General features: G+C 26.4%; 1 protein-coding gene across 1 annotated transcript in view; it reads right to left on the bottom strand.

Annotated features, from left to right (window-relative positions):
• Positions 1 to 27,483, bottom strand: part of LOC129607042 (uncharacterized) — a 154,032-nt gene that overhangs the window by 95,020 nt on the left and 31,529 nt on the right. The gene's annotated exons all lie outside the window — the stretch shown is intronic.

Genomic DNA, 27,483 nt, shown 5'->3' with positions numbered 1-27,483 from the left:
GTATAAAATCAAAAAGTATATAATTACCAATAAAATAAATGATTTAAGAATTGTTATAGAATTAAATTGATACAACATGTAATATGTGTGCATCAGAAAGTGAAAAAAAAAAGATTAAATAAAAAAAAAAAAATTATAAAAAGAAAAAAAAACCCTTCAACAATGAGAAAAACCCAAAAAGATCTCATGGAAATTCCCGGTGATATAAAAATTTAATACTATGATTGCCGTAATTTGGATTCGAACAGATATTATAAAAATATAAAAAAAAAGAATGAAAAATATAAAAAAAAGCGAAATTTACATATTCGATAAAATCACGATTTCTTCTTATACCGTATATCTAATATGACTTTAATTCATGTATCTCATAGTTTTTAAAAGGGAAGATGATATAGTTACACAAAGTGCGATTTTAAATTTATTCCAATTTTTAGATTCCTTATGTACAATAATATACTCACTCATGGAAATTCACTTTTCTTACCCGAATTTTTTTTGTATGAGAAATTTTGGTTTTATTTTATTTACTTATTTTTTTTTCAGTATACTTTTTGCATTTTTTTAAACTTTAAACATTTTTATTGTTAAATTTATGCATGAAGCCCGTTTTAAAATTCACTTAATTCAACTACATAGAATAATCAATAATAATAATATAAAAAATAGTGAAATAATTTAGAATATATAAAATGAAAAAGCAACTACTCGGGCTGATGGTTTGGGGAAAATAGCACATTTTCTTTTAAGAATTTAAATGCAATAGAAAGAGTGTACTCTAAAACAAAGCTACATTAAAATAACTCTCTTTTGATTGTACAATATCGCCTTATGTATATTTGGAATTAATCACAACGTACCTTTTCCTAGGCACTTATTAACATTTAAAACTATTTTAAATGACCATTTGGGAGAGAATATTTAACGACGAAAAGTCTGAGGTGGTCAGCACATAATGTACCGCAAGCTGTGTTGTCTATTTTATCGGGAATGCTTCATAAAATTATGGAAATGCCTTTTAAAAACATCTTTTAAATTTTATGGGTCTTTTTGTTAACATTCCTAGAAAAATTAAATTTTGCCTCTTAGTGGAGTGTCACTTTATCCTCTTCTAATTCCAAAAAGAAATCGCCAGTAACTTCCGGTAGCAAAAAGAACTGAAATTTTCACTTTCCGTCAACTAGTTTCTTAGATGTGTTAAAAATTGTAAGTTCTGCCCCTAGTTTGGCTTACGTGGTCTGATACTCGCAAAAATTTTACAATTTCAGTGTTCTAATACCTATGAGTTCATATTTAAATTTCAAGAAAATCGGTTGATTATTTTTCTTTATAATATGTGAAAAAATTTTAATTTAGCCGATTTAGTAGGCATCAACTTGCTGGAACCTAATTTCTTCCAAAAGTCAAATTTCTTGGGATTGTTAGGCGAAAATACGCTGATTATTTTCTTAGATATTGTCAAAATCATTCAAATCGTTGTCATAGTAAAGATCCAGTACTAGGGATCTGACATACCACAAAAGTTGATTAAAGTATCTTATTCTCGATAAAACCTCAGATATTCATAAGAAATCGATCCAGCCGAACTTCAGATACTGATCTGAACAGACAGACAGACAAACAGGCTCTCTAAAAATAGTTGCTTCCCTAGCAAGTGGAAACACATTTCCGAAAAACTCGACATACAATATTGAAGCCATCACATAATCTCCCTTTTTTTATGCAATGCAGTCCGTAAAAATTGATACCTTGATTTCGTAAGAAGAAATTCTTCAGATTTTCGAATTTTTAATGATTTGAACATATTGAACTGGCAATTAATTTAAGGGACGAGACAAAAATACCTAAATCCATTGTTCTGTAAAATTAATTCAAATAAGTTGTCTAGAAAACTTCAATTTTCAATCAAACTATCTTCAAAAATATTAAGGTTTTGTGAAAGAACGCGAACAAATAGACAGCCAGAATGAAATCAAATAACCAGATTTTTTTCTTAAATTTTCTTTGAAAGATACAAAATATCTAAAAGTATACGATAGTTATAGAATTTTATTCATTTTATGTTTTTTCTTATATTTGAAATTAATTATTTTATTCAACTTTTTTTTTTTTGTTAGAAGAAATAAAAATAAAAATTGCAAATTCCAAGAATTTATACGATAATTACAATAATTTGTTCAAAAAATAAATAAAAAAAATAATTTCAAATTATTTTTATATACCATCAATAAATTAATCTTTTAATCCTTAATTACAGTTAAGAATTTATACCAAGTTGCATTACGTAACCAAGAAAATTGAGATTATCAGAAGTAGATTAATTAATTTTAGAATAATTGGAATTATAAAAACAAGGCATAGCAATTTTACTATAGAGATCCTCTTACATTTTATTATAAAAATGTTTTGGTAGCATAAAATAATTAAGTTGATCGTAAAATATTTGATTCAACAATAAATTGTGAATAATTCAAATGGTATAATTGAGATGAAATTATTTACTAAGCTAATAAAATAGTAAAAAATTTGAAAATAAATTCAAAATGTTTTTAACAAAATTTTGTCACGAGTATGCGACGCGAAAAAAACTAGCGGATCCGGAAATTTCTATTTTATTTTTTCGAATTCACAAAATGGGAAAATTGTCGTTTAGTTTACGATTTTTGTTTTCTAATTACAATTAAATTTAATTTATATACAAAGTATTTTAATTATTATATTTACGTTTTTAATAATTTTACTTTATAACGCCATTAATAATAAAAAAAAAAATTTTTTTGCCGTAAATAAAAGAAAGTTAAATTGCCACTCGTTTTCATTTCAACTCAAATTTTCTTACACTACTTATAAAACTTGAAAATTATTAAGTGTATAACACTTTATGATTAATACAACTTTTTCTTTTAATAAAAATAAAACAAGTTCTTTAAGAAAAATACGAAAAAAATAATTTCTATTTTATTAAAATTACAGAAACAATTAAAATATTTTTATAATAAAAGAAAATATTTTTAATCCAAAAACAAAAAGAATATAGAAGAACCGGATTAATTCTAATGAAGAAAGCTCATACAAATTTAACATTAATAATAATATTGTTAAAAACTAATGGAAGTCGGACATATTCATACTTTCATGAATTTTAAACTTTAATTTTAAAATTGTGAGAATTTTTTTGATCATATATAAAAAGTAAGAACTATAGGGATTTTTGAATTAGAAAATTTTATTACTCATAATTCGATAAATCATAAGTTGACCATTTATATTAAAACAAAAATCGGAATACACTGAACGTCTTCAGCAGTTGCTTATACAATGTTGCTTTAAAAGTTCAAATTCTTTTAAGAAATACTCAATTTGAATACAAAACGTAATACTATTGCCTTTTATTCTTAATGACGTACAAGATATTTACTATGTAATTTGATTTTCGTAAAATAATTTTCGTATTTACAGAAATGGAAAAGTAGTACCATACAATTTCCTAAGTACTACCTTATCATTTTTCCGAATATGATAATTGTTTTACGAAAATCGAATTAAATATTAAGGCTCCACGAGACATTTTAGTATTAGATATGTAAATATTCAAAAAACTGTTATATTTTCCATGCATTAAAATTTTTTATATTTTCTACATACATATACAAAATTAAAGAGCTGAGAATGAACTCTATTACATTTTCATGTTTAGTTTCAACAAAAACAATTCTAACATGAAAATGTTACATTGTGTACCGGAAGACCAAGCAATATTCGGCGGGATAAATGGTCAGTCTGCTTAAGTTTTTCCTATAATCCCATCATAACCCTACAAATTCAAATGAATTTTTTTGGTATACAGTAGAATAATAATTTATAATACACAGCTTAACTCCACTAAATCTCTTAATCTTTTAATAAAATAGCACAAAACAACATTTTTTTTTTTAAATCTGAGACAATAATTTTCAAATGTTTTCATGTATAACTATCATTTCGTTATTATATTGTCAAAAGTTATACAAATGCATAAGTACTATGTAAGGTAATCTATAATTTTTTGATGTTATTCTTTAGGATTCTACAGAGGCATTTCATTTCTAATCCAATACAAAAATATCAAAAGTTAAAGTGCAAATTGTTAAAAAAAAAATATTTTCTTTTTTGCTTTTATAAAGAAATTGAATTGTTTTCCATTTTTATTAATATCCTTAGGGTATTTATTATACAAAACTTCTACAATTTATTATTTTAATAGGTACATAATATAAAATGTGTATTATATGAGCATGAAATTTATTCTAACATTATATAAATATATTATGGATCGGTGCACCTGCATAAATATTTGTATGTGCCTAAACATACATACACATACATTTATAGTGAACTTTTATATAACATTATAAAATGTAGAATTTTAAATTTGAACATTTAAATTGCATGTATAAAATTCTTAATAAATACATACAAGATTACTTATAGTTTATAAGGTAATCTAAAATCTTTTATTGGTCGTGTTATATATTTTTTATTACAATTTCTTTTTTGAAATGATCACAAAACTTATAAATTATATTTTGTTAACGGCTACAATGTTGCAAAATTTATTAAACACATATTATATAAACAATTTATATGCAAACAAATCATATACACCCAATAATATGCTTGGGTTACAATTGAAAACATTGGCATTCTAAACATTTAATAGAGACAATATAATACAAATAATATAAAAAAAAGTTTTACGGATATAATTCAACACTTCTTTGGTAGTTTTCAATATAAAAAAATTTTTTGGAAAAAGTTGATTTAACTCAAATTTACCTGTCCGTCTGTTCATACAAAATTTCCACATGTTTTAGAAAGATTATGTTAGGTTAGGTTAACGCGACTACGGCAAAGTACAAATAGGCAAATGAGGTCCGTTATGATACCGTCGCATTCACAAAATCCCCCGCCCTCACGAAAACTAGCACAAGTTTATAGAAACCGACTAAGGCCCCTAGCATTCACATTTTAGAAAAGAAAGCTGCAATATTTTAGAAAACATGTATACAGTACTACTTTTCTGAGAAAGCTTATCTACCATTCTCCACCGTCTCCTCTTTCAATACCACAAAAAATCTTAAAAATGCCATTTTTGACAGTTAATGTTGAAACCACAAAAAAAAAATCATTTTCAAAATTGTAATACAGTTATCTCTCGGAAATGGAAAATTGCAGAAAAATTTCAGATTTAGTGATTTTTTTATCTCCGAAACAATAAAATTTCAAATTTCCACAAATTATTTCCTCCAGACTATATTGTATTTATAATAGATACATTTAAAGTCAATACTGATTAAGGTCTTCTTATTAGAAATAAGGGCAAGATAATGTTTTTACTGATCTAATTAATGTATTTTTTGATCTCCTCCTAATTATATGCAATAACAGAACAAAAGTATGCAATAAGAGAACATCCCTTTTAAATAAACCAATGTTAATTTTCTTCAAGGAAATAGTGCTATTTTACTCTTTTATATTAGATCTGTGGTTGTATTTGTTTTGTTAAATTAAAAATATGAGAAATTTGAATAAAAAAATTTTTTTAGTACTTATACCGAGAATTTTTACCGATCTACCAATTGATTAACGATTTAATACGAATTTAATATATAAATTTTTTCGGGTTGTTGAAATTAAATCATTCGGGTTGTTAACCAGAATCGGCTGAATTTGAAAAAAGAATCTACACCCGCGTAAATAATTATTGTTGAGTTTAGTTTTAATTAAATTTATTTTGATGAATGATTAATTATTCAAATTTCAAAATTCACCAGTCAAAATGTATGTTTATGTATTTATGTTTGTATGTTATTATAGCTCTTTTATTACATTTTAATAAAATTATTATGGTAACCTTCATATATGAAATGACTACTTTTACATTTAATAATAAAATAAAATAATTTTTTTTTTAATTTACAATTATTCTAAACTACCAAAATTTTTAATAATATAGATAATTGAATTCTTTACCACAAAATATCTTTTCTACATTTTCCTCCATCTTCCATCATTATATACTTGCATTCCTATACAGATCTTTCTATAATTTGAATGCAAAATAATTTAATCAATGTATGCATTAAATAAATGTATAAATTAAATTTTTTAATATAAACTGGCATATATACATTGTATATTTTTAATATACATATCTATATACAAAATTACGGAATGAATTTAAGAGAATAAAAATCATCAGATTTCTAGTAAATAAAAACTGGCAACTTTCACCTAATTAATATACTAAAAACCACAAAAATGTAATTTTCTACAATAGAGCATTACTGAATTGCATATCTCTTCAAATTGCATATTTATCATATATATGTATGTATATCTTAAAATAAATCAAATTTTATTCTATAAATTGGATTTTTTTATACATCAAATTAAGAATTAGTTCTCATTCAATAATAAGTATAGTTAGATAGAAGAGAAATAAACAAATAATGCAAATGTAACCTATTTATCCTAAATTAATTTCCAAGAATATTTTTTTGTTTGTTTTAATTCCCTTAAGGTAAAATAATCTAATTTTTTTTTTTAATTTTTTACTCTATATATGTGTATATAAGAAATCATAAAAATTTAATAAGCATCTACTTCTTTTAAGTTCGAATTCCAATACCATTTAGAATAAAAATTTTACCTTAAAAGAACATTTTAGATTTTAATCTACTTATTCTTAAAAGAATTTCTTAAAGCTCATAAGAATTTGGTTCTAAAACAAAACTAAGTTGCATTGTGTATCTTGTCAATCATAAAATTAAATAATATTTTATAGTGTTTCTCTCATTATGAAAAATAAGTGTGACACACAGTTAAACAATTAAGAGGATTTTCAATTAGTAAAACTAATGACAAATTCTTTTTATATAGGACCGGAGCCTTATGTGGCTAAAAGATTTTCTGAAACGTTATGCACATAAAGTCTTTATTCCTAGTCCGTCTTCCAGAAAGGTCTAAGAGGAGGGAGGTCAGACTGGTTTATGGCCTCTTCACTGGGTACTTGCAGACTTGGCTATCACTTGCCAATCACTCGTGTAGATTTTGCCACGATGAAGATGAGACGGCCGAGCATATTATCTGCTTCTGTGGCGATTGGTAGGGTATACGTGGTGGTAGCCTCGGATTTTTGGAAAGTTGCGCTTAGAGGAATTCTGTAGTTATGTGAGAATTATACGCCTAGCTGACGCTTTATAAGTAGTGGGACGTTACAATATATCTGCCAATCGACAAATCTAATCTATTCCAATCTAGGCACATACAGCATTTTATAGATTATTAGACTAAATAGAAAATATACAAGAACATTGAGAATGACCTTGATTTTCCTTGCAATTTCTTTATATTCAAATGAATTCAAAAATTAAAATAAATTAAAATGAGCTAAAATTTGACTGCCATCTGAAAAATAAAGACTACAAAATACATTAAAGAAGACACTATAATTAATTAGGGATGTGAAAATACCTATTTGCTGTATTTGAAAATCATTCTAAGAGAGAACAATATTAATACAAGTACCTGTTTCATGCGCCATATTCTATAGGAATATTCAATTCAAATTTAATTTATCAAAACAATATTTTCAATAGAACAATACAAAGGATGAAAAAAATTCAAAATTTAAGAGAAATTTCATTCATCATAAAAGTTATTATTAAAATCTTATACCTTTCAACATTTTAGAAATTCACAAACAGAAAAAAAAAATAAAGACCCAGAATTGTACAACATGAAAAAAGAAAAAATTTTAAATTCAAATTCCATTTAGTGTCATTCCCAGTTGTGTTAAATTCTATAAATTAATTCCATTTGCATTTTCCGATTTAAAAATAAAAAAAAAAAAAGAAGGCAACAATAAATAAAAATAACATTTGCGAAACACTTTTTTCAAACATTTAGAAATTTAAAAAAAAAACGCGATTTTCCATTTTTGTTTTTTTTTGTTATACTTTTTTTTTTGTTATATTTGTATAACTCCAGATGTCATTGTTAAAATCTGAAGGTAAATATTTACACTATCTTTAATATTATTTTGTATTTATGTATGTATGTGTGTATGCATATTTATTCTGTTTTTACTTTTGAGCCAGTTAAGATTATTAGGTTGAATATAATTTCGCGTTTTTTTTTTTTATTATCATTGTCGCGCTTTTTGTATTCATTTATTTATTCTTTTTTTTTACATTTCACACACATAAAATGTACAAGCCACGCTACTTATATTTGAATTTCATTTCATTAAATGGAAATTTATATAAAGAAAAACGCGGCAAGGAAAAAAAACAAACAGAAAAATTAAATAATATGGGACACAAATTGATCACGTTTTATTCATTTATACCTCACTTTTATTCAAAATAGAACTATTAAAATAATAATATAGAAAAACTTGTAAACTCTAGGATACTCGGATCGTTCAAGTTTTATAATATGTTCTGCCAAAGTAGTTTAGGAATTTAGAAAATTCTTCAATAGAACGGATTAGATAAGCCGCCGCGAATCTTACGCTCAATGACGGCCTGGTGATCTCGGGGTAGTGGCAGTAAAATGTCACATTTATGCTAATTGTGGTGCGATGAACTTGCTGCAACTATAAGCATCCATTCAACCTAGGATACTCGTATACCAATTAAGAATGTTATAAAAGTTTTCCAAGCCAAAAATAAAAGTTTTCCAAAGGGCTCCATAGACTATGGTCGTGCAAACGACCCGGATTGAAATAACAAAAGCAACACCACAGGGTTTAGATTTAATTGATTCTAAACATTTCCCATAATTATAATTTTTGCAGTCATAAAACAGCATGTAAAGGAACTGCCGATTGAAAACCGTACCGTTATTCTTCCTATCAAATTTTAAAGATCAAATAGATCCTGTAAATAATCAAATTTTGTAATAATTTGAAGGTTTTACACTACACTAGATCAATGGCCAATCACTACCTGAACCAATGGTGCAGTGGTTACTGCACTGCTCCTTTAATAGAAGGGTCACGGGTTCAAAGCTCAATCACTACATTATACATATTATGCATATTAACTAATTGTTATGTATATTTCAATATCCAATATTAAAAATACCAGTAAAATAAAATAGTAAATATCAATAACCTTAATATACTAAAAACTACGGTAGGCTCTTCTCTTACTTAGTAAACTCATTGACGTAAGAAACTGGTGTTTATGGTTATCTGCAATATAGCCCCATGCTCCTGCCAGGAGCGAAGTAGAAATAAAAAGAAAACACTACAGTAGATACACTAGATACAGTAAAGGCAATATATATAGACTCTGGATAGTAGGACGGAAAATCGCCAACTATATTTTATAGAAGTTTCAAGACTCATAAGCTATCACAAACGAAGTGACAAATTTGAATACATTCCATTAGTAAAACTTGCAATACGGTTAAAAAAAATTGGAATAATAAAAACAAAAAAAAAAAAAAAAAAGACTTTGTAATAATCATTCCAATGAACTATTAGACCAGATATTGCGAGTCTTAAAAAGTACTCTGGATTTGTAACATTTTTTATACGTTCATTTGTTTTTAATAAAATTCTGTCATTATTTTATTATAATTCCCAATTGTACGTACGTACATATACGAGTAAATGAATAATGCCTATTTGTATTCGAACACGTAAGTTTATTATTACATACATATATAAACAGTTATTAAAAATACTATATATGCAAATATAGTTTAGTTCTCAGGTTTTCAATTCCATTTCACTTTAATTTCCATTAGTTATAATAGTCATATATCATGTATACACATGCGAGTACATATGTACATCTATATGTGTGATACACTCAACATAAAAACTATAAAAGAAAAATTTTTTTATTACCAATTTTATGCATTCTTTTAAAATTTTAGTACTCGTATAATTTTCTATTTTTTCAAATGGAATCGGAATAATATGAAAGTTTGCAAAAAGAAAATTATTTTTAGGACTTACATGCATTTCTTTACATTTTGCCGGTTACAATGTGTACAATAACGTAAGAGTAGGTATATTGTGACTTCAGTATTCAATATACTGTCTCGTCTCTTCTATATGAACCTTTAATTTTTAATCAAATGGCTAATGAATTGTAATTTTTGAAGCAGATCGACCCTCCATAATTAAATATTTAAAAATAAAATTTAACAGGGACCCATTTTGAATCCTATATCCTATATTCAGCACAATAAAGAACAGAACTTCTTGCGTTTAGTATAAATGGAGTCGATTTTTTATTTATAATTTTTTTATAATGTTTTTAAATAAATTGATTGTCTTCTAGATTCAATATTGCGCTCACATATTATTTTTGAGAAATTGTGCATTAAAATATATATAGATAATTCCAATTATATAAATTATTGCATGAATATGTGCAATTTATTTAAAATATTTGAATATAATTCATATAAGCACATATCAAGATTTTATGGCATGAGTAAATGTTTTTAAAAAGTAAATAAAACACTTTTACATGAATTGTATATAATTGTGGGTACAATGCATAATGTAAATATATAATTAGATATATAGGTACATAATATTAAATGAAAAATCCAAATAATACAGAAAAAAAAATAGAGAAGAAAATCGTCATCTAGAGCGAATATTTTACCCACATTTTTCAATCGTCGCATTGCCTTGTCCTCTATAGGAGTACACACAACATAAATGTATGTGGAAAAAGAAGAATATTGCAGAAAGTGCGCTAAAATTTTCTAGGTAAGAGTAAAATACGAAAAAAAAAACAAAAAAAATTAAAAACTAACAAAATAAGCACGACATTCCAATTAGATTTTGATTTTTAAGATCACATTCATATCACCCATCCCCCCACTTCAACCCCTCCCAAACGAATTTATCATATATCTATATACTAAAACCCTAAATGGAAGCTTCTTATTTTCAATATTTCTTCTTATTTTTTTCGAGGGTATATAATGATGCGGTTTGTATTATGTTGTGTTACATTTTGGTGTTTAACTAGTCTATATAACTATTATATGAATATTGGATGGACTAGACTTATATAGGGGAAAATCGTGAAAAATTTTTTATATTTATGTTCGCCTTTTATTTTATTTTATTTTTTTTTCTGTGTATGTTTTCGTTTTTAAATAAATTGGTTAAGGAAAAGTTAACATTGTTGTAATGTTAAGTATGTATATGCTTACATTTTATTTCTCTTTTATATTATTATGAAAGTAACATTTTTTATGCCATGCAACTACGTTATGGTACATAAACTATTATTGCTATGTGCTGTTTGATATTGCATAGCAATAAAAATTGAAAATTAAATATTTGTTAGCCAGATTTTATTGATTTTTTATTTTATTGTTTTTATAGTAATGTATACCATGGGTATAATAATGGTAAAATTTTACTTTTTCAGGATTTCATATAGAGAAAATAAAGAGAATCTTTGACTCATAATTAAATTGAAGTGATTTTAATTGCAAAAATAATAAAAGAAAAATTCCTCAATAAACTCTAACATTACCTATACAATATGTAGGTGTATAAGATACAGGAGGATTCTTTTATATTTTTGTTTATCTAATATACATTCCATATTATTAAATACGCGATACAAGAATTAAACAATTAAGGGTTACATGTGAAATATGCGATTTAAAATCTAAAAATGTACCTTACATATTTTTAAAAATAAAAAAAACAAACAGCAATTATCAGTGAAAATGTATAAAAAATGGTGTCTATATGTTTATTTTGAAATCGTGACATTGGAAAAATTAAATTAAATGTTTTAAAATGATGAATTGTGTATGAAATTAAAAGAAGAAAACAATTATATAAAATGAAAACAACATTCAAAAATGTTACAATATTAGCCTATGAATTTCATATATATGTGTGTGTATGTTATAAGAAACATATAAAAATGGTTAGAATATTGAATGATTTAATGGGAACACATGATTGCCTTGCACATAATATTATTACTTAATGTTGTTTTCTATATAAAGATTTTAGACAAAATAAAATAAAAATAATAAAGGAAAAAATTAGAAAGGAAGATCATTTTAAATTTTAACATTTTTTTTTTTTCCGTGTGCCTCACGAAATTTTTTAGTGTATATATGACCAATATGGAAAATTACCTCTTATGCATTATATAAGACAAACGCATATTATTGAAAAAAACATTGAATTTTACTTGACTTACATAATAATATGTTTGTAATTTTAATTGTTCGATAAATTATTATAGGTTCATAAATGGGATATTAGTGCAAAAGGTTCTCTGACTGACATGTGGGTATATCACAAGAATCCGCTTAAAAATCTCTAAATATAATTTTACAAAAAAGTATATTTGGAGATTGGATTATTAAAATATTAACAAGTAAAAACGTTTCAGACCCTACTGAACCGACCTGAATTATGACAATCGGAGTATAAAAACTTGTTTTTGAAATATTTAGAATTAAATTTCATTGTTATTATGGTAGTTACTCGAACCTGTCAAACTATTTCATTAAAACCTCACGGATACGTCTATATAATCTAGACCTATATAATTGGTTGAAGTTATAATAAACAAGATTCATGCCAAGTTACATGAATCTTATTTTATTTTTTTTTCCGAAATATAATTTTAATTTCCTAATTTTATTTTATTTCCAAATATATAAAATTAGCTTTTGGAGTTGTATGGCAGCCACCCTAACCTCTTGTTCGAATTGTTCCAATAGCAATAGGGTCTGTCGCTAACACAAAAGATAGAACTTCTGAAAGTTTGGTGGCATTTGATTTATACGTTTTAATAGTGCGATGGGATGGACGGACATGTCTAAATCAACGCAGAATTTTACACTATGCCAGAATATATACACAATTCCATATCGCAGATGACTCCTTCAAGTGGTAACAAACTTTCTACCGAAGTTAATATACCCTTCATGAAGGTGCAGGGTATAAAAAGAAAAGTAAATAAAATTGCAATGTAATTCATTTAGCTTATAGATTCATTCAGACTTTAATAATATTCGTGAAGTTGTAATTAAAAATAAGTTTCAAATATTATGCAGGTGTAGTTATGTAATATTTGCTTTAATTAACGGTAATGATATATAATAAAAATGATGATATTTTAAAATATTTTGCAATATTAACATTTTGTATTGAAATATTTCTTAAATAATAATTAATCACAAATTCGCAGTGCTCTCGTTACATAATTAAAAGAATATACTTATGTATACTAAAATATTGTAGGTACGAAAAATCAAAATATATTGTACTTATAATCCCTATATTTCTACTAATTTACCTTCATATCGCACTTATAATTTTATTTCGAAAATTTTAGTCGCGAAGTAAAGTTGAAGCTGTAAAAGAAAACGGCAGTGCCAGAAATTTAAATGTAACATATACAATCTAAGGTTTTGGAGTAGATCATCTTTAAAATCATAGAAACAATATTATTCAAAACTTAATTGTTCGATCTTATTTCAAAGTGTGTGTACTGGAAGAAAATGGATAACTAAAATGGTTTTACTATATTTTTCACTATTTAACTTAAACTTTTTTTTTTCAAAAATTTGCAAAATTTTAACATTCAGTGTAACAAAAATGAAATTGACATCTTCTGTACGAATCAACCTGAAATTGACATCAATTCTGTACGTGGATCAACCGAAAACTTATTAAAACAAATTGGGAGTTCGAGTTCGCTTCCTAAACCTGAAAATGCCGCGAAAGTATATAGTATAGTTTAAAATATTAAAGAATAAATTATTTCTTCGATAAAGGCAACATTTTTCAATTACAAACTCACACCAAATACGCAATGAATGACAAAAAATTCAATTGTAGCTTGCTTTCTTAAAATGTTGCAAAATAGCCAATAACAATGTTTCTAAGATTACAAAATTTCGTTCTAATTTAATATCAATAAATTATCAATATACATGATAAATTTATAAATAATTATGAAAAGTACCACCCGCCAATAAACCAATAAAAACTAGAAAATGTTTTGTTTTTACAAAAAGAGCTTCTAACAGAACTAATAATTCTCATAACAGAGAAATTCAATTTCCTATTAATATTATACTTGCTCTAATTAATGATTTAATTAGTGCCTCATTAAATCATCAATTAAAATTGAAATTTTATTCTTTTTAATGTTGTCCTTATGCGTGTTCACTTAATGTATAGGTAGCGTTATTTCAACCTCTATAATCAAGCAAAAGAACATTTTTATTGTTTCATTGAGCTCAACTCAACTTTTATATTAGAACAAATAAGGAAAGTAATTAACTATACTTTTCTATTATAAAATAGAAAATCAATATTTGAAATTAATTATTTATTACTATTTTTGTATTTTATTATATATAAAATAATAATTAATTAAACAACATTTTAAAGTTAGTCTATAAAAATTTAATGTTTAAAAAAGAGTCAACCCAAAACTAAAATGATAAGATGTTTTACAGCTATTAGAGCATTCTTTAATTGCGTACCTATATATGAAGTTGTAAAGATTTGAGTGACCTTAAGTAACACGATTTTGTTAGTATAGAGGAAATCAAATTAGAAACTAGTTCGTCATATAGAAAATAGAAATAATTAGTCATAATGCATGTGTGTGTGCGTGTGTCTCTAATTATTAACATCTAGGTATGTTCTTCCTGTTCAACTATTTTAAGAAATTTTTATTTCAAAGAAAAATAATACAAAAAATTCTATCATCGCGCAATGTGAAAAAAGTCAGAATAATCACTTTTTAGTTGACAATTGCAATATAAAAGAAATTTGTTATTTTTTATGTTTTTTAATTTAAAAAAAAAAAAAAACAAAAACAAAATGAGAACAAGAATTTCTTCAACTTGGTGACTTTTTTCCATTTGACGGGGACTTTTCTTCCATGACAAAAAAAAAAAATCAATCATTTTACAACATTTTTCTAATGATTACAAGAAACAAACAAAAAAAACAAAACTTTGTGTCAACTCAATGATACCTACTGTACGTCTTTTAAACTACAAACATAGTACGAGACGAAGCTAATGAAATAATTTCAAATTTTATATTAAATTTATCAATGGTACGTACATACCAACATATTGATTTACAGTAATTATTGCACTATTAAAAAAGGAGTATAGATGGCGTAATTATAAAAGTGGTCTTAACCAATTTTGAATTACCCTTTTCACGAAAACTTATTAAATAAATAATTTACCTTAACTGACAATGATACAATCATTGTTTGTCCTATAGTGTAAGAAACAAGTCATTACTATTGTATTACAAATGTAAATATCATAAACTCGGTTTAATTTCAACAAAGATTTGTAAAAAATCACATTTCCTTAAATAACAAGGTTGTGTTTTTAATAACATTAGTAAAATAATAATTTAATTATCTTAATACAAATATTTTTTTTTCGGTGTACTATTGTTGATTGCATATCTTTAGGAGTATAAAAAGAAACTAAAAAGGAATACGTACTCGTACTTAGATTATAATGGTAGTCGATCACAGCTTGTTAAATTGAACTGTTATGAAATTTACAATAATTTAAAAAAAAAAACAAAATTAAGAGCCGAAAATTCAAATATTGCTTACGAGATGGAAATATAGATAAATTTTGTTTTGATGAATTAAACTACCTGTTAATCTCTACAAGGTATTAAAATTTTAAATTCTTATGAATTCTAAATTATTGGTTCTTTAAAACAATAACAGCATTTCAACAATTCATTTAAAATAATGGCATTGACCTGAAAAATTTTGTAGAGAAAAACTAGTTTCTCATAAAGTTGCATAATTTTCATATAATATAGCTGCTTTCCATCATTTAAAATATAAAAGTTTTTTAAGCAAACATTCGTTGCATAAATTGGCAAGCGGATGGATAAAAAGAAATTAATAAGTACATACAATGTTTTCCAATTTGGTTCTAATTGTTCTGAAGACTCTATAGAAAAAAAAATTTAATTGTCGGTCACTTTGTACTATTATCAGCGTTCTCTGATTTTAATTAACTTTATTGTCTCTTAATTAATGAATTAATTTTTATATGCAATACCCTTTTATGTTTTATTTTATCGTCTTCTTCCAACTTAGAAAATATTTTTAATAATTTATTAATAATTTGAACAAAAATTAGTATACATATTTTGTATCCGAATTTGTGAATTAAAAAAAATTTAAAATATTTTTAAAAAAAATAAATGCGCCACCAATCGCCATATATACAAATTAAAATTTTGACCTTTCCATATTCTTTCCAAATAAGTCGTAACATTTATGACGAAGCGGCGTATTTTTGTTATTTTGTCACAATTACCTTAAATGATATGTAAAAGTAACAAGGAACAAATATAGTGAGACAAAGGCATTCTTAAAAATAAAACAAAATTAAATAATAAAATAAATTATTTTAAGAATTCCAGACCTAAAACGGAGGAAACGAAAAGAATTTATAAATTACATAAAAAACAAGTAAAAACGTTTCAGTCGGTATAAACCGATTGAATTATACCCTGCACCTTTCGTTATTGTGTAGCAATTACTCCAACCTGTGAGATCATTCTATAGAAACTTCACGGACATATCTGACCTATAATTGGACATCCGACTGCCAAGTTTCATCAATCTGACCTTATAATTTTTCAAAATATTTAAAATTAGATTTTGGAGTTGTATGGTAAGTACCTGAACCTGCCAAGCAATTACATCAAAACTTCACAAATATATCTGATCTATAATCGGACACACAACTGCCAAGTTTCATGAATCTGACTTTATTATTTTTCAAAATATTAAGAATAAGCTTTTAGACTTGTATGGGATCTACTCGAACCTGTTAAGCAATTCCACCACAACTTCAGAAATATGTCTGACCCATAATTGGACACATGACTGCCAAGTTTCATGAATCTGACTTTATTATTTTTCCAAATATTAAGCATAAGCTTTTAGACTTGTATGGGAGCTACTCGAACCTGTCAAGCAATCGCACCAAAACTTTAGAAATATGTCTGACCCATAATTGGACACACGACTGCCAAGTCTCATGAATTTGACTTTATTATTTTACCAAATATTTAAAATAAGCTTTTGGGGTTGTATGGCAAGTACCCGAACCTGTCTAGCAATTCCACCAAAACTTCACAAATATATCTGATCTATAATCGGACACACAACTGCCAAGTTTCATGAATCTGACTTTATTATTTTTCCAAATATTTAAAATTAGCTTATGGAGTTGTATGGCAGGTACCCGAACCTGTCAAGCAATTCCTCCAAAACTTCGGAAATATATTTGACCAATAATTGGACACATGACTGCCAAGTTTTATGAATCTGACTTTATTATTTTGCCGAATATAAAAAATTTGCTGTTGGAGTTGTATGGCAGCCACCCGAACCGGTGCAGCTATCCCATTATAATTTTTAGAGCATGTGTAGAATATAATTGGCCACATGTATACAAAATTTTATATTTATAGCTTTATTAGTTTTTGAAATATTTAAAATAAACTCTTGGAGTTGTATGGCAGCTACCCGAACCCGTTGTCCGACTTAGTCCAATAACAATAGGGTTCGTCCTTGGCACAAAAGAAAAAACATGTGAAAGTTTGGTGTCGATTGCATTATTCGTTTTTGAGTTATCGTGCGATCGGACGGACGGACGGACGGACGGACGGACGGACGGACAGACGGACATGTCTAAATCGACTCAGAATTTTACCCTTCACGAAGTGCAGGGTATAAAAAGAGAAATTTTAAAATAAAAAATTCTTTTATTCAAAAACCACACACAAAACTTAAAGGATAGGAAGGGTTTCTACACAATTTAATATAGTTGGAAAATTGTAAATTTGCAACAAGGTTAATTGTGTACAATAGAATGCAAAAAATTCAATAAAAAAAAGTGAAAAAACTATTAGAAAATTTTTTTATAATAATTGAAAAAAAATATGGTATTTTTGTTTTTTCTCGACATTCCGACCAAAAACCAAAAACATTCTATTTCAGTCTTCATTATGGTTATCATTAATATGGTAAAAGTGTCATTCAACAACTTTTCCATTCATATACAAAAATTTTCTGTTTGTAATATAACCAAACACAATTTTACTTATATACATGCATAGGTATAGTGTACATGAGTACGCGGGTATGTAAAAGAACAAGAATGAATGGGTCAATTCGAATATTGAAAAATTTCTGCTATGTAATTGTATTTTAATCGTGTATGCTGGTTAATAATGTGTAATTTTTAAATCCTAATAATTCTGAAATAAAAACAAGTATACAGCCGTAATGTTGTAGGTTGTATAATTTTTGGGGCGGATTATGAATTGTTTTTTAAGCTGATCAATCTCACTTATTTTGAACATGCTGTTAAAATTGCTCTTCTAGCCGCTTACAATAATTGAAATTTACAATCAATAACTATTATTATTTCTTCAAAGAACAATAAATAAATAAAAAAGACCGATACGACAAGTTGTTGAATTCTATTGAGCCAATACTATCTTTTAAACATTTTTGTATCATGAACAGCGAAAAGATTTGTTCGAAATCGCTGTATTCTGCCTTTTCAAAAGTAATCTGTCACATTCAAATTCTTAATGATTTTAACAAATTTGCGAATTTGTAGCATTATAGTTTTAATCGACATATTTTCTATGTCCAATTTTTTAAAATAATCTCACGAATTTGCCATAAATAACACCAAACCATTACATTCACCCAGATTTTTACGCTTTCTACCTAGGTTCAATTAAAAATTTTAAAAATTGTTTTACAAATTTCAAACAAGTATGATTGTAGGAAGAGCCCAGGGATATAGGAAATACTGCATATTAGAAACGAAGTATAAGACAGACCCAGCGGTTCATTTTGGTTCCGTGGCGGAATAGGGCGATAGCGATTATGGAATCCAAGAGGAAAGCGAATAGGGCCCCAATTAAATTAATAACAAAAACCTTCAAACATTTTCAAACCCAACTTTATAAGATTTTGTGTTAAAATTTCGAGTATCGAATTCTATTTTTTCTTTTCAATATTTTCAAAGAAATGAGAATAATCGAAATTTGTTTTGTATGAAATCGAAGTTTTTACTTCTTACCAAAGCACATTTGTTACACATGATTATCCAAAATGTATAAATAAGAAAAACCTTCATCAAAAAATGTTTAATGCGAAAAAAAAGCAAAAAAGCAACCTAAACGGGGTAACAGAAAATCTGATTAGCTATCATTATACCCTGCACTTCGTGAAGGGTATATTAACTTTGGTATGGAGTTTGTAACTACTTGAAGGAGTCACCTGCGGTATGGACATATATATATATTCTTGCTCAGCGTAAAATTCTGCGTTGATTTAGACATGTCCGTCCGTCCGTCCGTCCGTCCGTCCGTCCGTCCGTCCGTCCGTCCGTCCGTCCGATCGCACGATAACTCAAAAACGAATAATGCAATCGACACCAAACTTTCACAAGTTGCTTCTTTTGTGCCAAGGACGAACCCTATTGTTATTGGACCAATTCGGACAACGGGTTCGGGTAGCTGCCATACAACTCAAAGAGTTTATTTTAATTATTTCAAAAACTAATAAAGGTACAAATGTAAAATTTTGTATACATGTGTCCAATTATATTCTACATATGCTCTAAAAATTCTAATGAGATAGCTGCACCGGTTCGGGTGGCTGCCATACATCTCCAAAAGCAAATTTTTTATAATCGGCAAAATAATAAAGTCAGATTCATGAAACTTGGCAGTCGTGTGTCCAATTATAGGTCAAAGATATTTCTGAAGTTTTGGTGAAATTGCTTGACAGGTTCGAGTGGCTCCCATACAAGTCCAAAAGCTTATTTTAAATATTTGGAAAAATAACGAAGTTAGATTCATGAAACTTGGCAGTTGTGTGTCCAATTATAGATCAGATATACCTGTGCAGTTTTAGTGGAATTGCTTGACAGGTTCGGGTACCTGCCATACAACTCCAAAAGCTAATTTTAAATATTTGGAAAAATAATAAAGTCAAATTCATGAAACTTGGCAGTTGTGTGTCCAATTATAGATCAGATATATTTGCGAAGTTTAAGTGGAATTGCTTGACAGGTTCGGGTACCTGCCATACAACTCCAGAAGCTAATTTTAAATATTTGAAAAAAAAATAAAGTCAGATTCATGAAACTTGGTAGTTGTGTGTTCAGTTATAGGTCAGACATATCCGTGAAGTTTCTATAGAATGGTTTCACAGGTTTGAGTAATTGCTATACAATAATGAAAGGTGCAGGGTATAATTCAATCGGTTCATACCGACTGAAACGTTTTTACTTGTTTTTTTTTCCTATTCATTTATTTATTTTACATTTTAAATAGGTGGAATTTCTAGGGTGTCTGCATAATGTTTTATGCCCATAATTTTGATTGTTATAATATGCACTCAAATGCAGCCAATTTTATAGTTGTTTTTTTTCCTAATTTCAACACAAATGTTTATGCACACACATGTATACACTGTCTACACTTAGATAATAAGAAGTCACATGATTTAAAAATAAACATTTGAATAGAAGGAAAAAGATTGAAGAACAAAAATGAAAACTTTTTAAAGCATGCGATTTCGCGATATCGTGTATCTTTAAAGAATAATTTTTTTCTTTATAATAAAATATCTGCGCCATCTATGGTTTAACAAAATAACAAAATAACATAAATCAGAAAAAAACAGAGTACATACATAATATACAAATTTGCATAAGAAGTACAGTTAGATTTTGATGAAGAATTGAAAAATTTTATATTTTCTCTTTTGAATTTGTTTGATTTTTTTTTCCTCTATTAACCGTAATTGTGTGCATATTTGTATTTACCGTAAACTCTATATATATATATATATTTTTTTTTATGCTATTGCTTCTTTTACTATAAGTGCATATAAATCATATGCAGCTAATATCGTTTAAGTATATGCAAACAAAAAATCAAATTAAGAAGACCCCATCATGTCTTATAAGATTTAATAGTGTTTTCATTGAATATTTATTTCATTAAGAATCAAAATTGTTTCACTAACCAAGTAGACTACTGGCATATTATAATATTATAGAACTAGTCAAAATAATATGTATTCCATTTAAGTAACTTATTCAATAAATTCAATTTTTAAAGACTTAAGTTTTCTTTTTCTTCAATGCGAATTTTTATTATGCGCGCTTTTTTCTTGTTTTTCTATTTATTTTTTTTTTTTTTTTTTTATTTTTAATAGATCCCACCTATCAATCTTATGAAAGAACGCAGACTAGCTATTCACCTATCTAACTATATAATAAAAGTTTGCGCATTACAATAATATCGTAGGTAAGTACTGATATTTACAATGATTTTGCACGTACGATTTATAAATAAAAATATTTCGATGTATGTTTATAGGTTTTTGTATGATATACAAAAATGTTTTTTTGTTTGTTTGAAGATAATTTTCATTTAACAAAAAAAAATTCATCTTTTTTTATTTGAAGATTAAAGATAATAAACTTGTTAAAGAGATTTCATTTTTTTTTTCTTTATAGAAATTTGTGTTATAAATTTCTTAGTAAGTTTTACAATTCTTAAGAACCTTGAGTAAACTTTTAAGCATTAGCAAGTTATTCCATATAGATCAAGAAAAGTTACTGAATTCCTGTTTCTAACATGTTGCTGGACACAAGTTCAAATTTAATAGTCAAATATTAGTTACACTATAATTGATTTTGTTTCAATTGCTTTTTGCTTATTTGTTCGAACATGTTGGAAATTGTTCGAACATGTTTGAAATTATTCGAACATGTTTGAAATAGTTCGAAAAGTTTGAAATACTTTAAGCATGTTTGAAATAGGTTCGAACATGTTGGAAATAGGTTCGAACATGTTTGAAATAGTTCGAACATGTTCGATCATTTTTTTTCTACTTTTCAAATTCAAACTGAAAATTAGTTTATACAAAATTAAAATGACCGAAAATAATAATAAAAAAATGTCTTAGAAATTAAGAGTATGGACTCAAATTCCATATTCAAGATATTCTTTCCAGTGGTAAATTCTTTCCATCTAATTCTAAAAATTTTGGGTCAATTGTTGAGGAAAATAAAAAAATTCCCATGGTTTCGAAAATCTGATTAAATTTAAAGACATCTCCAAATGCGGACATAAAGCTTTTGGAACCATGCAAAAAATGAAGGTCTTAATAAAAAAATATTAACGCAAATTATAAGAGTTTTATTTTCATTACAGATCTCGAAACATGACATAATGTTTTAAAAGTACAGTCTGAGTTTACTTTGAAATTTTTTTCTACCAACATGCATATTTATAGCCTACAAAATTTGTTTATTAAAAGTGCATACAGAATACTAGGTCAAACCGAAAATTAATGGATCTCATATATAATGAAGATAAGCACAAACATTAAGATGGCTGAGATACTTAATCAGAATGGAAGCAAATACAGCACCAAAGAGTATCTATCATAGAGGCGAACTGTACACTTGAAGTTAAGACTCGCACCCCGGGAAGTAATACTAAGAAGAAGATATATAGTACTATAAAGAAATTTATAACAAAACCGAATATTGACAAGATCAACTCTTAATTTTTGTTTTTTTTTTTTTTAACTTTTCTTTTTCTTTCTATTTCAATTTTCATAATATTTTAAAATTATTCTTTGCAGCTGTTCGCAAATTTTATTCCCAAAACTATAATCTGCGAAATAAATATAAACCGAAAAAAAAAGTGAACTATTAAATTGCATTATTCACACAGCAATTCAAATGAAAATCATGTTGCACAGCATCTTAACAAATAAAAACCAAAACAAAATCAAAGAATGACGAAAAAAATATTCAACAATTGAAATAACATAGAGCAGAGCAAAAGAATTACAACAAAAAAAAAATTTTAAACTTAAAAAATTTAAGTAGGTCTATTTAGAGTATTTTTTTTTCTTTATACATATTAAAATTTTTATGTAGTTACTATCAGTATGGGGATGCAAATGTGATAGGAATACAAGCAAGCCAACAACAACAACAACAACAATAATAATAGAAAACTTATGCTATAGAGCTGCTATTTACATACTTGTGATTTAAATCTTTTACTCATGTTACCATAAGAATTTTCTTTTCTTTTTTCATATACTCGTTGTTTGTTTTTCTGATTTTATATACACAAATGTGACTGCATATTGAATGACAGATACAATATTCAAAAATACAAAAACAAAATTGCAATGATATGCGATTTTAGTTTTTCTTGTTGTTGTTGTTGTTTTTCTTTGAACTTATTATTATTGCTATTGTTATTGCAGTAATGCAGCCAAGTAACTTTCGTCCTATATTAAGAATTAAAAAAAAAAAAATTATTTTATCGCTTTCTTCTTTAATCTATTCTGTTTTTTTTTTTTTCAGTGATTTAGTTTTGTTTTATTTGTATAACTAAAGTAAGTCTAAAACTTACAAGAATTAGAACTTGAATTTTTTTTTTTTTCAAGATGGAAATTTTTCAGTCAAAATCTTCTCTTCTCACATCTACATACTAAAATGGAAAAGTTTTACATTTATATAAACATGAAGTAAGTATACAATATGTAAATAATGTGTCATTTACCTAACAATAAATTTAAATAAATAAGTTAAGAGTTATAATAGAAGAAGAAAGAGTAGAACAACAACAATACTACGAAAAAAAAAAAAAAAAACAAATAAAATCTGAGATATATTATTCTTTGAAAAATGAGCACAAAAGATGTTGTTTAGTGGGTCTTGTATAATAATATGATAAGAAATTTTAATTTTTTAAACTATAAACCGGGAAAAATTACCTTGTATTAGCAGTGTTTGTATGAATGCATTAAGGTTTGTACTATACAGTTTTGGAACGCGCGGGTTTTCAACAAAAGAACATAATATAAGAATTGAAAGAACAAAACTATTTACAATAAAAAAAAAATATAATATTGTACTTTTTCTATATAATCTGAAAAAATGAATAGAAGAACAAAAAAAAAAAGAAAATTTTGTGATAGATAGGTGAATTTTTCTCTTCTTCTAATCTTATTTTCTATATTTAAAATTTTTCTTAATACAAAAAAAAAAACAAATCAACTTTAGATAGAAAATATTTAGGTTAAATATTTTTTTTTTATTGTAAAAACATCTGTTCATTTTTGTGTTCATACTAAGAAATCTATTTATAATAAATTAAGAAAAAATACATAGAGAATGTATTCCTTAAATGGTAAAATTATACAAACATGCCTAGCATATCTATTGAAAAATTAATTTCTTAATCAATTTTAAAAATATTTAGTTTTAATTTGTTTTATCTAAAATACGATATACAATACAAATGACAACAAAAACAAAAAAATTTAAATATAGAATTTGAAAACATTCATAAAATATTGTACAATAATCGCCATTTTATTTATAATATGGATATAATCGAAAAACACCCACACAACATTCTTTGAATGGAAATTTATAAAAGAAAATTTTTAATTTTTCTCTCTTCGAATTTATTCTTCTTTTATCGCATATTTTTAGGAGTGCATTTATGGAAATATATTCAGTTATATTTTAATAAATTTATTTAAATTAATAGATTTTTCGGATCAAAAACAAAAAATTTTTTTTTTAATGATTAGTGTTTCTATACAAGCTATCAATTAGGATCAGTTGATAAAAAAAAACATTATCAAATAAATAAATAAATTTCTATTGTCTAATAATTTTAATAAATATAAATTGAATGTAAAATATTTTTTGAGAGAACAGAGAGGAATAAGTTTTATGAACATACATATGTACCTACATAATGTGATAATATACTCATATTAACATTACATATATTACGAGTATAGTAAATGAGGCGGTCGAGATAAAATTTTTAGAAAACTTTATCTTTAAATTGTGAGCCCTATTTAATGTGTAAAACATTGAAATAATTAACAAAAATACAAAGATAAATGTAAACCTTATAACCAGCGTATCCATACTGCCAGATTTATTTGATTTTTTGGTTTTTTTAAAAATCAACCAGATGACCAGATTTCTTACCCAAAATGCCAGATTTTGTAACTTTGCCAAATTTTTCACTTGCGAAAAAATTTATAAATCACTTTAAATTTCTTGTTTTGTGAATTGCTATTACTCAAACGGTAATCCAAAATCATTATAAAAAAAAATTTATTTTAAATATAGTGACACCTGGCTGACACTGAAGCTGGGTATTGATTATATTGTTGTGAATTCCGATATGCAGCAACTGTTTTCTTGGCTAGTCGACAACAAATAAGCACAATTAAATTCAAGAGAAGAAAATAATGTGGCCTCTTCTTACCCATTAAAAAATTTTTAATTATTTCATAAATAAGCTCAATTAATTGTGATGTTTTCCGTTGAACACTTACCTGAAAAGAAAAAAATTTAAAAAAAAATTATTCATTTGCTAAATAAAATTTATTATTCTTAAATAAAAAAAAATCATATCAAGTTCTAAATTAAATTATGCAAGTAGCAAAAAATCAATACCAAAAAATTTGAATGGAATATTTGTAGGAACATGTACCAAGAATACATAAAATTGAAATGACAACATAAAAGACAACAAATAAGCTGTAGGTCTTTAAAACCTAAAAAACATTTTGTGTTTTTTTTTTATTCTGACTGATTCCAACGAATATTGAATTGCAATAATTGGAGTCGGAAGGAACAAAAACTATAAAATAAAGTTGGGTCAAACCAATGGTTTGTATTGTAGCACTTTTCCCTTCAACAAGTGAAAATACTGCTTTTAAAATACAGTCTATGTGTATCCACCATTAAAATTATTTTCATTCATAAACGAAGCTATTTCTAGGATTGCATATATTTAGGATGAACGATTTATGCAGTCTTTGAAATAAAGCAAAAATTAATAAAAAGTGGGTTTAACATAATGCTCGATTTGAAGGGTTAATTGTGTGAGTTAAAAAAATAATTATATTTTTTAATGTCATGGAATTTACCGTTAGCTTTTTGTGTTTATATAAATTTGAAAAAGCTTGCGGTTTCGGAAATATAAGGTGTCAAAAATTCAAATTTTACAAATTTCAAGAGGCGATAACTTGAGAGGGGATGGAGATGGAAAAAAATTTTCTTTTAACGAAATGAACTATTTGTTAATTTCTAAAAGACCCTAAAATTCCAAGCTTCTAGAGGCTGGGCTCTAGATGATAAACGACATCAAAAATTTGGAAAAAACGGACTTTAGATAACGGTAAATTTGAACGGCCATTTTGTTTTTCTAAAGTTAACCTATAATATACCGCGCTAGGGAAAGCAAGCCACTGCGTTTCTGCGTTTGCAAAATTTGAAAAATGCTTATGGTTTCATTGCACTAAATAGTTAAAAAATGGCATTTTGAGTGTTTTGGGGGAGTATAACTTCTAAAGGGGGGAGATAGATAAAAATCTTGTTCTACGGAAATAAGTTTCTAGTAAAGATCAATGCAAGTATTAAATTTCAGCTTTCTATCTTCAAGGGTGTAGAAGTTTTGTAAACAGACACACGGACAGACGGACGGACGGACGGACGGACGGACGGACGGACGGACGGACGGACGGACGGACAGAGTGAAACTAATAAGCACTTTTTTTCAAAAAAATTTTGGAAAAGTGCTAATAAAATTAAAATGAATAGAAAAAGAAGAGGAAATGATTTTGAATCGGGTACACATTACGACGCCTCAGCCTCTCCACCAAGGAAAAGCAATTATTGTCAAAGATAAACGCTGGGGTGGGACCGTCAGCCGGAACGATATTAAAAACACATTCCACACAACATAATAAATAAAAAGGTTACCAAAACAAATATTAAATTAACAGAAATCAAAAGAATTCCTTATGGAAGAGCATATGGTGGCAAAATTATTCCATAACCTAATCATAATTGCAAAATTATTTTTATTTATTCTAAACCAAATTCCATAACATTTTAATCAATGTACAACCGGTAAGTTAACAATTTCATTAGATTGACATTATACTTAATGCCATTTTGAATACAATCATTAATGGCAAACACATTTTTATTATTTTGCAACAATAACATCATTTTATATTATGTACACTATGGTCAATTAAAATACTTAACCTAAATTCCTTAAATACCAATAAAACACTTTCTATATATACAATATTATAATAAATTAATAAATAAAATTGAACATAAAACCATTAAAAGTTATAAGACATCATTTTTTCTACAATATTGAACATTTTTCATTCAAGATTCTTTTTTTACAATATTGAATATTTTTCATATAAGAAAATGACGTAAAAAAAAAGACAATGAAATTGTCTTTGCACATTGTAAATCAAATTGTAATTTTTATTTACC

The sequence above is a fragment of the Condylostylus longicornis genome, unplaced genomic scaffold (genome assembly GCF_029603195.1).
Source record: "Condylostylus longicornis isolate FDR11 unplaced genomic scaffold, ASM2960319v2 ptg000026l, whole genome shotgun sequence".
NCBI classification, from domain to species: Eukaryota; Metazoa; Arthropoda; class Insecta; order Diptera; family Dolichopodidae; genus Condylostylus; species Condylostylus longicornis.
This window is presented reverse-complemented; position numbering and strand designations above follow the sequence as displayed.